Source organism: Leptonychotes weddellii, chromosome 6, assembly GCF_054177405.1.
Source record: "Leptonychotes weddellii isolate Sample4059 chromosome 6, ASM5417740v2, whole genome shotgun sequence".
Lineage (NCBI taxonomy): Eukaryota > Metazoa > Chordata > Mammalia > Carnivora > Phocidae > Leptonychotes > Leptonychotes weddellii.
In genome coordinates, this window is record NC_138374.1 from 72,876,803 (window position 1) to 72,884,991 (window position 8,189).

The 8,189-nt window shown below is 38.5% G+C and overlaps 1 pseudogene; it reads right to left on the reverse strand.

Moving 5' to 3' along the window:
* Positions 1 to 1,366: 1,366 nt before the first annotated feature.
* On the reverse strand, positions 1,367 to 7,030 carry LOC102733045 (Krueppel-like factor 3 pseudogene; annotated as a pseudogene).
* Positions 7,031 to 8,189: the final 1,159 nt, after the last annotated feature.

The following is an 8,189-nucleotide window of genomic DNA, read 5'->3' on the forward strand; positions in this document are numbered from 1 at the left end:
TCCTCCTTTGTAATTTGCATAGCCTGCTCCTTCCTTGATGTTATGTTTCTATAGGAGCTTGAGTGATCCTGCCCATTCAAGCACTGTCTAAAGAGCTCAAGAATTCATCTCATAAACTACGTTACTCCCAGGAAAGACTCACCACCACATGAGAGATTAGAATTATGGAATTTAGTTGGAATGTCAGAATTTGGGATCCCAGGAAATCTGGAAAAATCGTCCAATGCATTGGTTCTCAAACTTTAGTGTGAGTCACCTAGGAGGTTTGTGAAAACACAGATTGCTAGATCCCACCTCAGAAATCTTTATTCCGTAGGTCTGAGCTGATCATTGAGAATTTGAATTTCTAGTAAATTCCCAGGTCTGCTGGTGTTGGTTCTGGGACCCCACTCCAAGGACAATTGATCTAGCTCAATCTTCCTTCTTTAAGGAAAGTATTTCTAGCCCTGTTTTGCATATAAGACTGTGGGAGTAGAGAAAAAGCTACATATACAATTCAACCAGAATTTAGAAGAAAAGGGGAATTTTTAGGTCTTGGATTATTCTTTGGGTTGGCTAGATAAACAGCTGTAATGTCAGGGTCCTAGATGAATCGTCTAGGGAAAATAAACCACTGAAAAATTTGAGTTGACCTCAACTGTGACTTAACCATTGGGAGGCATGCATTTGTTACTGAAGTTCCTGAAAAAAAACCCAAAAAACCCAAAAAAACTCATTTGACAGTTTTGTTTTAAACTGTCTCCAAAATGTTTTCATTGCTATTATTTGTTAGACTGCATTGACACCCAATTCACAGGACCTGTACAAGGAAACCGAAGATCAGAGATGTTAAGTAATATTCCTCTAAACTACACAGTGTGTGAACTACTGAGGCAGAAAGAATGCCCAGTCTTCTTGACCTTGTTAAACAGCACGAGTCAAGATATATATATATAAGGAGATATACATATATATGTATATGATATACATATATATAATGCAAGCCAAATATGTAATTTTAAATTTCTAGTAGCAACATTAAAAAAGTAAAAAGTAAAGTAAAAAAGTAAAAAAGAAACAAGTGCAATGAATTTAACAGTAGATCTTATTTTAACCCGACATAACCAAAATATTACACCCAAAATATGTAGCTCACTATGTGGTTAGTGGATATAGTATTATACAGCATGGCTTGAACAGTCATGGGAAGCTCAGGTCAGAGAAGTTATTGCTCAAGGTCAAGCTTGGAAGGTTCAGTGGCAGGTCTTGTTTCTTTATAATTGGTAATGACCATTATGGTACGTGGAAGTATATTTATAACTCCTTTGTCATATAGCTGATGGTCTAGAGCTGCACTATCCAATACAGGCGACTGCTTGAGTTCTCATTAAAGTGAATTAAAATTAAATGAAATTAGCATGTGGCGTTTCCTATGGAGGGCAAGTTGGTCAGAGCGGGAGAAGCTGCGGTCACAGTCTGGACACTGGAAAGATTTGATTCTAGTATGTTTTCGGAAATGTCTTGTCAGTTCATCAGACCGAGCAAACTTCCATGTGCATCCTTCCCATGTACATTTGTAGGGTTTTTCTCCTGTGTGTGTTCTTCTGTGCGCTTTCAAGTGAGAGCTCTTAGTGTACACCTTGTTACATCCATTATAGTCGCATCTGTGGATCCTGCGCTTCCTTTGGGTGTCTGGAGATTCCACAGGTAAAGGTCTCTTTTCTGGTTGCACTATGACTGACGGGTGATTCTCTTGCAACAGTGCTTGCGGGGGGGACACTGAGTTCATTAAAGGGGGTGACATTTCTTCAGGATAATAATCTGTCCTCTGTGGTTCAATCCCAGGTTCTATTTTAATTTTTTTCCGTAATATAGGCTTCTCATATGATTCAATTACAGGTATACTTGCATGCTGCTATTTGCGTTCTCCATCTCCTCCGACAAGGAGACCATGAGCGGCTGCTGGAGGTGTCTGGTGTATGCCACATGCTAGTTTGAATGGCTCCGTCCCTCACTCAGCGTGGGTCCCCACTCTCCCGGCTCTCTCTCTATCCTCCTTCCCATGATCTAACTCATTTTTTACATGTACATTTTAATTTGGATTCGGCTGGTCTGAATCTCTGAATTTATATCATTCAAACTTCCATATGGTCAGTAGTAGATGTTCTTTAATCCTCCTCTCCTTACCACGGGTCGGATCTAAAGAATGTGAACACTTTCCCCCCCCCCCCGGGATGCTAAGCAAACCCTTCTTACAGATACACTTAATGTAACAAGAACAAGGAACACATAAACTTAAAATAACCAATTGTCGGTTTCTCCATGTATTTCTCAAAAGAATGTCAAGGTAAATGTATTAGAAATACAAAAAAAAATTAAATGAAATTAAAAATTGATTTCTTCAATCCTACTAGCCACTTTCATGGGCTCCCTAGCCCCACAAGGTTGGTGCCTGCCCATGGGAGAGCACAAGTATAGACTTTTTCTCCCGATCTCTTTGAACATTCAAGCAATATGGAGATACATTGTTTTTCTTCCACTGACTGTCTCCACTAACAGCCTTAGCTCAGTCTTCCCTCTACTTCCTATAGGGAAACCCTGGAGACAATGCGATATACATTCTTCCAGTTCCTGTCTATGTACTTTGTACATATGAATATTCATGTGTATTGCTTTCTGGTTGTTTATATGAATGGCATCATTCTTTTTGTATTTAGTAATTTGTTTTTATTCACATATTTCCTGAGGGAATTCCATATTTATACATATATGCCTACACCAGTTATTTTAATTGTTTCACAGTATTCTGTTATGCTTACAGTATACATATTTTAAAAATACCTCTCTGTGTATGTAGCCTATTTTTAATATTTTGCTATTGCAAACAATGAAACAGTGACTCTCATTTTGCATATCTTTTCTTTTTGCATTTGTATAATATTTCTTTTGAACAATTTTCTAAAGGTATGTTCACTTCATCCAAGTATATGCATGTTTTAAATTTTGGTAGGTATTTCCAATCTGCCTTTCAAATACCTCTCCCATTTGAAATGCCACCTTTATCTCAAACTATATTTCCAATAACAAAGGTCCTGTTTCTTATTTTTTTTAATGATCAGTTTTTCTATGCCTGCATAAATATTTTCTTAGTTACCAAGCATCATGGTATATTTTAATAGCTGCTAGAACAAGTCTGCTTATTTATTTAATCATTCATTCACTTAATGTCTGTTATTCCTGACCATTCCCTCTTTCATATGAACATTAGAACCAATAACTTCTTCAACCAAAACTCACAGGCCATGCCCACCTGAAATATAATATATTCAGGAGGGTTTGGATATACTTCCTTTGAATTTGTCAGAATTCAAAGTACAATCTGCATAGGGCAGATTTTCTAGATATAACAGACTGATTTCACTGAGAAATGACAAGGCATTACTCAGTAATATACTTGCATATTTTAGGCAGTTGTAAAATCTTTATTGAATGAGGAAGACCAGACCCTGCTATTACCTTTTAAATAATGTATTTAAGGATAAATGGCCTCCTGGCAGTGATCACTAACTTTAGGATTTTGACTTATTATGTTTCTGTACTGATTCATCTCCAAAATCATTTAACTCCAAAATTCTTTAACACAATTAAATCTATGTTTCAGGAGTTCCTTTCTGAAATAAGGGAAAGTGCATATTTCAATCATGTTTTCCTATTGCGGTTGCCTTCAGCTCAGAATTAATGTAAAAATGACAATTCTATTTAAAAACCTCTAGAAATGTAAGTGGGATTAAATGTTTATGAAAATCAGCTTGTGTTATATATTTATTCATTTCAAAATAAGGGGGAAAAGCGATGGAAAAAAAGCTTTCAAACCTTCTGGCTATTTCCCTAGTAACACCTTTTAAGTTTGAAACATTTTGAGGAAAATTTTGCAATTCTAAGAAAAAGCTGCAAAAGGTAAGCCTTCCAAATGAAAGAAAATCTAAAGTAAGAGAAAGAAAAGCTTCTTTCTTCTTAATAAATCATATTCAATGGAGGTGCTTTTTCTCTAAATTCTCTCCTGTTTACTATGACCCTAAGAGAAAACTTGGCAGGTAGAAAAGTATAGGCAAGCACATGTTTGGGCTATTTGGACCTTAAATGAAAACAAGAGAGAGAGAGAAAAAAAAGTCCCAGGCATCGATGCAGACTAAATCACAAACTATAAAATCTACAGCTCTCCCCCATTCAACACATCAGTTTTACAGTTTTAAAGATATTTCTCAAATTTCTGTAAAAAGTAAATAGAAAATTATATGAGGATAAATACTTTTCTAAGCTGATGTAGCAATATGTATTTCATTTAATGCTCTTTGTATTTTTAATGTATTTTTGTGACATTTTTGCAATTCAGTCATCTTTGTGATGAATTCAAAAGTGCACATTCTTACAGCTGGAGCGTGCTGGGTAAATTTGTTTCAGTTTCACACCACCAAGACGCAGGATGTCACACTCTTCAGAAAAGTCAAAATAGCAACAGAAACCCTGTGAATGTGAGACTCTGCTGAGGAGTTTCATATTCTAGAACCATTACATGTGTTTGATTTTGTGTGCTTTCATTCCATACCCAAAACATAAGAACTTGTACAACAGTTTGAGAACTGGGGTGATTTCATTTGTGTTTAATGTATGTTTTATTAAAACCCTGTTGCTTATAAAAACCTCTTCTACTGTCAAAACCCATTCTGGATCTAAAACAAGAGATCACAGGGGAAGTGCAAAGTTCTCCAAAGGCTTCGGCGTGCAGCATGAAGTCCCAGCCGGTTGTGGTTTCCCACTGTGTGACCTCATGAGGCTCCCAGATATGAATTTTCACAAGTGGAAAGGGTAGACTCTTGGTGCAGGTGACCCAAGGCCATTAAGCCATCACTTGGCAGGTGAAAATAACACGTCAAAAGGTGGCACTTCCTAAGTGATCTGAGTCTGGTTTCCCCCCAACCACCCCCACCCCCGGCCACTAAACTGGTTCAGATAGAATTGTGTATCCCTCAGAAGCGGGAAGGGAGTAGAAAAAAAATTTTAATCTGGTTAATATAATTACATATTTCCAACTAAATACAACTGAGGTTGTGCTATGCAAGGGGAGGGGGGGATGGTTGGCCAATCTCTTGCTCTCTAGCTCTCTTTTTGTTAAGTAGGCTCCACACCCAAAGTGGGGCTTGTACTCACTGAGATCAAGAGTCAGATGTTCTAACGACTGCCTTTAGTTTTTGTAATTTTAATTTTAACATATTCCACGTACATATGTCTTTAACCTCAATGGCAATATGTCCAGACCAGAGTTTCTCAATGTCAGTACTAATGTTTGGACCTGATAATTCTTTGCCGTGGGAAGCTGTCCTGTGCACAATAGGATGGTTCACACATCCCTGGCCTCTATGTACTAGATGCCAATGTAGCCCGTCCACCCTACATGCATATGCACACAGCTGTGCCAACCCAACATGTCTCCCATCCTTGCCAGATGTCCCCTGGGATGCAAAATGTCCTAGCCTATGTCTTTGCTTGTTTTCCAAGTACAAAGACAGTTTGCTGATGAGTCCATTCACCTATTCATAATATTTATTTATTTATTTAAATTTTTTGTGTAGAGAGAGGTCATAAGATTTTTTTCCCTTATGAAATCAGAAGGATATAATGCAATCAAAACACCATTAAGTAGGGTAAATATATGTGTGTGTGTGTGTGTGTGTGTGGGTGGAGAGAGAGAGAGAGAGAGAATGTTTGACAGGTTCAACTGGGGTAAAATTATTGAATTGGTAAGTGCCTTGTCCCAGCAAGTAAAATGTTACCATGGTTTGGAGGTGTGTAGTCAAAGAAAGAATGGCGTCAGTATTCCTATAGAAATACTAAACATCCATAGAATTTTGCTTCTTTTTGGTGAACTTACGTAGGGTATCACATCCCAGACACAGGACTGAGCACCTAGCATATGGGACTTCATCCATTAGAAGGTACAACTACTATTCTCATCATACAAAAGAGGAAACTGATGTGTGGCAGGATTATGTGATGCCCCCCACCCCCCCGTTTCACTTCCAGAAAGAACCATAACTAGATTAGACAGACAGACTCAGCTCCTAGTATAGCAACATGCTGGACTATTTTGGCTTACTTAAAATTATTGCGTTATTCGTTGAAAATGTTTATCTCCCAGACATTTTAAGATATTCAGTGACCCCTAAATTTCATCAATGTGTTTTCAGTAAATAGATACTTATTCTATTGCTAATGAATCCAAACATCTTTAGGTCAGTTAATAGGACATATTGAGTGTGTATGTGAGGGGGAAAGTAGCATAAAGCATTCCAAAGAACAATACAAATAATCTCTTTAATGACCACTGTCTGAGATATTTTTATGTTATAATTCTCCTCATTGCTGTGGAAAACTGAGCAGACTGAAAATGTAAATCTTCAGGAAACAATAGCTACAGAATCTCTTGAAGCATTTTGTATCGCTCTTCCATAACCTGTGTAACATAAAGCAAATGCATCTCATTTTATCAGTTAGATACAGTTTCCAGCCCATCACATTTATGAAGGTCGCAAGCCGTATGATTAAGAACACAGGTTTGGGTGTCAGAAATCCTTGAGTTCATTAAGAACATAGGTTTGGGTGTCAGAAATCCTTGAGTTCAAATTCTGTTTTCACTGCATACTCTCTGTAACTTTAAGCCTCAGCTTTTTTTTTTTTTAATCTATAAAAGGGAACAAAAATACTACTCATAAGTTTTTTGTGCATATGTGGTGATCAGGTAGATATAATGTATGTGAAGCAATGACCACCTTCTCCCTGCAGTAAATTCTCCTTAAATGCAGGTTTATGTACAGTCATGTACCTGTGTGCTTAGGTCCAGTGATTTTTCGTGAGGAGATAATTATGTCCAGTCATATTTCCAGAGATGGGTTAGGCTACTAACTATGGTTACCTTACTAGGAGTCCCTTGAGAACCTCTCCTGTTGTGGCCATAATCCAACCATTGAGCAAACACCAGGAAAGCTATGGCCATGCTCTGTTAGCTGGGGAGGCTCTGGAGCTCCTAAAGACAGTGCCAGTGGCCATTTCAAGTGCAGCAGAAGTTAGTGGAGAGTGAGTGGCACTGTGGCAGGAATTGAAGGCACCGGCTTCCTATCTTCAATCATAGATGCTTCTTACCTTCCAGTCAAGACCGGTGTTGAGCAGGGTCTCCAGGGAGCCATCATCTTACCCTCTCCCTTTCCCCAGCCACTCTCAGGATAGTTTCCTGCTATAACTGCATCCATTTTCCCTCCTTTGGATAACACAATCCTGATTTTCTTTGGGGAGCCACCTCTGCGTCCTCAGCCGTGTTGTTTTGGCTGGATCCCGATCAGCTTAAAGCAACTGGAATACCCAGACTCCTGCCACATGACTGGTTTGGGATGGGGCACAGAAGGCAGTCCAGGGGATGGAAGGAGATCCTGCTGGGGGTCCATGAAACAGAATCTTCTTCTCCTTTTCTAGATTGTGGGGTAAGAATATGTGAGCTGCGGAACGTTTACAGCCACGTTGCTTCTGTAAGACAAGATCATGGCGATTCAGAGTAGCCACTAGGGAAGACGTTTAAATAGCTGGAAGAAGCCTAGTGTGCAACTAACCTGCATTTGAACTTTATGGGTAAGGAGCCAGTAAATACTCCTTTTCTTCCTCCTCTTCCTACTCCCCTTCTCCTTCTTCTTCTCCTTCTTTGACTAGTTTAAGTCAGTTTTCATTTGCGTCTAAGATCTCCCGATTCACCCACATTTTATTTCCATAATATCTTCATCTTTTATTGTAGAACATATCCTGTGCCTTGCATTTACGGGTACTTATGTCCACATGTCTGTATCTTGCACGAGGCGCAGGGGCAGGGTTGGGTAGGAAGGATAATCTAGATGATTGTCTTCTTTCTCTCCCCTTGGGACATGGTGGTATTTTTACATGCAGTCAGTCCTCAAGAGGGATAATTGTTGAATGAACAAACAAACAAACGAATGAACGAATGAATGAACATATAGCTGTAATAATACAGCTTTAAACATTTCTCAGGCTTGGCAAGGTGATATTATTTGCAGTTTACTTTTTAAATTCCCAGCGACTAATGAGTTAGCTATTATTTAACTGATTTATTTCCACTACAAAAAAAGAGAGGTAAAGCAAAGATAAAGGGT